Source organism: Mustela lutreola, chromosome 10, assembly GCF_030435805.1.
Source record: "Mustela lutreola isolate mMusLut2 chromosome 10, mMusLut2.pri, whole genome shotgun sequence".
NCBI lineage: Eukaryota > Metazoa > Chordata > Mammalia > Carnivora > Mustelidae > Mustela > Mustela lutreola.
This window is the reverse complement of record NC_081299.1, coordinates 56,295,561-56,299,047: the sequence shown is the minus strand read 5'-3', so window position 1 is coordinate 56,299,047 and position 3,487 is coordinate 56,295,561. Positions and strand designations below refer to the sequence as shown.

Genomic DNA, 3,487 nt, shown 5'->3' with positions numbered 1-3,487 from the left:
TCCTGAGATCTTTTTGATCAGAGACCTCATCCTACGGCATGGAATTGAGAATTCACCATAATTAGCTTTAAGGAAATAATTAATAAAAACCTAGACTTGGAAATAACCACATGTACTAACAATAAAGAAACCAAACAAAGATTAAAAGTATAACAAATCTGTGATTATTTTTAGATATTAGTAAAAATAATTCTTAGATACCTAGAGTCTGAGTTAAAATTAAATTCACTTGAAATGTTGCTTAGATTATTGGAAAGTTTCCAATTTTGCAACCAAACAGGCTCGCTGCATCATACATTACTTGACTATTACAGTAGTGGAAGTTAACGATGCCTAATTAAAATGCTTGAACTGCAATATTAGTAGTTATTTATTAAGCTGTTATTTCAGATCTTTGGAGGAAATACAATTTATGTCTTAAGCAGGCAATAAAAATCCCAGTATAAAAGTCAGACTTCCGTGCTTGCTTCGGCAGCACATATACTAAAATTGGAACGATACAGAGAAGATTAGCATGGCCCCTGCGCAAGGATGACACGCAAATTCGTGAAGCGTTCCATATTTAAAAAAAAAAAAAAAAAAAAAGTCAGACTTCCAACTACCTCTTACTCCAGCATAAATTTAACTTCCTTGCCAAACTCGATTTATTTTAACATATCCAAGCACATGGAAATGTGCACAAGACTTAGTCAAGGTACAAAAGAACCTGTAGGCAAGAAATTTAATAAAAACTAGAAATATAACCCATAATATTAATAGTCTTCAGTCTTACGCATCCTGATGTTTACTATGTAGATACATGAGCCCCTTTTCTGGGAACTGACACACCACACACAAGTGTAAGGCCCCTTACAGCACTGTCTGTCCCATATGATCATGTCAGCCCAAACTTCTAAATGGAGGCAATCAAATCTTTCTTCTAAAATTGGGTTTCAGATTCATAGTCAATCTCTGTTAACTACCTGAGCTCTTGTAGAACAAAAAGATGGTTACTTTTTAGCCATATATAGAGAGAAGCAGAAAAAGAAAAAATCTTTAAACAAAGAAAAATTCAGATTCGCAGAGCAAAGCCAGGACAGACTATGCTATTCTGTATCTAGAAAGTGTTTGTGTCATTGCCTTGTCTCCTGATGGCTTTTCCGTTTCTGTTTCCCATCCTTTGTGAGGCCCAGCAGACCTTCGTGTTCCCCACTTGTGTGAAATACTTCGAATCCATATGTAATACATATAAATTTGCTCTATGGCATTGCTCCCTAGAGTTATTGATTAGTAGTCCTGAGAATTTGTATTTCTAAAATGTTTACCATGGTTTGAGAATTACTATTTTAATATCATTATATATACAAAAGTCTTCAGTTGGAGTGATGAGATGGTGTGATTATATAGTTCGGCAAATTAGGAAAAAGGAGTCTATGGTCTTCAATCTAGATGATTCCCCTGTGATGTGAACAGTCCAATCATCCAAGCACCCCTTAATACACTAATGTTTCTATCTACTGTGTGATAACTCAGTACTTCAGAAACTAATTTTTTTAAGACTTTGTTTATTTATTTGACACAGAAAGAGAGAGAGAGAGAGAGCCAAGGGCACAAACAGGGTAAGTAGCAGGCAGAAGGAGAGGGAAAGCAGGCTCTCCACTGAACAGAGCCCAAGACCCTGGGATCACAACCTGAGCCAAAGGCAGATGCTTAACTGACAGAGGCACCCAGGCACTCTAGGACTTCAGAAACTATTAATAAGTGTATCAAACTACAACTTATAGTGTCACAATCATCTCAGCTTTATGGAAGAATCATCATTTCCAAAAAATAAGTTTAGGGAAAACAAGATGACTCTCCTTACAGCCTTCCATCATTTGTAACACCCAAATTCAAGGTCTAATATCTCTCCCAGAGTGAACCACTTCCATTGGAATCCTTCCCAGTCTAAAACAATCCATTTGTATCACCTTGATGAGCATAGGGTTTTAAAGATAAAGATTCTGTTTGATATCCAATGAAGGTAAGAAGCTAAGTTGCTAGAGGAGGGAAAATCTCTGACTATAGAACACAAGTAGTTAGCTTTAGGCAGGTACTAGAATAGAAATATAATAAATCTTTGGGCACCTGGGTGGCTCAGTCAGTTAAGCATCTGCCTTCAGCTTAGGCCATGATCCCAGAGTTCCAGGATCCAGCCACGTATCAGGCTCGCGGCTTAGTAGACAGTCTGCTTCTCCCTCTGTCCCTCACCCCACTCTTGCACTCACTCTCTCTCTCTCTCTCTCTCTCAAATAAACAAAAATAAAATCTTTTTTAAAAAGAACCATAATAAATCTATACAGAGCACAAGATTCATAAAGTACAGGGCTATCTCCTATCTCCCAGTTTGGAAGAGAAAATCTACCAATTCCTTATGGTCAGAATTTCAGAGTATCAAATCACTTTGGTATCAAAACCAATTCATGGAGATTTTTATTTATTCCACAAGTATTCCTGGGCATACATACTTCAGTGGAAGATTCAGCTTTATGAGGTCTTAATCTAAAACAATTTGGGGAATAAGAGCCCCTTTAAGAAAAAATTACATAAAATTATACGTACAAAGTCCTCTATACAAATATTCAGAGGGACACCTGGGTGGCTCAGTCAGTTCAGGATCTGCCTTCCACTCAGGTCATGATCCCAGAATCCTGGGACTGAGCCCGACAGAGGCTCCCTGCTCAGCAGGGAGTCTGCTTCTCCCTCTCCCTCTGCTGCTGCCCCTGCTTGCTCTCTCTCTCTCTCTCTGTCAAGTAAATAAATAAAATCTTTAAAAATTCTTTTAAATAAAAAATAAAATAAAAATATTCAGAATGAAAATATAAATCACAAAAAGTTACAAATTGTATTAAGTTGCAATACCAAAAATATAAAATCAGAAGATGGCATATTTCTATTAATTAACTTCCTTTACTAAATTAACTTTCAGCTTCATAATTTGTCATTAGTAAGGACATGAAAAATTTTAAGATTGTTGTCACATTTGGGAAAACCTCTATCAAGAAGAGGGCGATTTTGACTAGGTGTTGGTGAGAATCCATCTCTCTACTTATATTTTACTCATGTAATACTTGGAAGAATTTTCTACAAATTAGCTTCTGGCTCTGAACTATTCTGTTTGTCTTCCTCTTCTCATATATTTTAGGTGCTGAAGCTGTACTATGAGTAAATTGATAGTAAATAACTATCTATGCTGCATTTTTATGTTTTAATCCTGATTGAGTCAACACAACAGGCTATAGTAATATTCCTAGAAAACATCTCTACATCAGCATGGATGACAATGGTTTAACCATGGGGGGAGTAAATGCAAATCACATAAATAAATCTCATTAAACCAAGTGTATTGCCAAATCAATTTCCTCTAAACTAGATTCGAAACTACCCATAGCTACTGGAACACCAAGCCAAAACAAGGGGAAATACAACAAAGGTAAAGATACAATGGAAAGAATGGAAAGACTGATTA

General features: G+C 36.3%; 1 non-coding gene across 1 annotated transcript; it reads left to right on the top strand.

The window, feature by feature from the left end:
* The first annotated feature begins 459 nt into the window (after window positions 1–459).
* LOC131810615 (U6 spliceosomal RNA) lies at window positions 460–566 on the top strand. Its single transcript, XR_009345618.1, has one exon. It is a non-coding gene; the product is annotated as a U6 spliceosomal RNA (small nuclear RNA).
* Window positions 567–3,487: the final 2,921 nt, after the last annotated feature.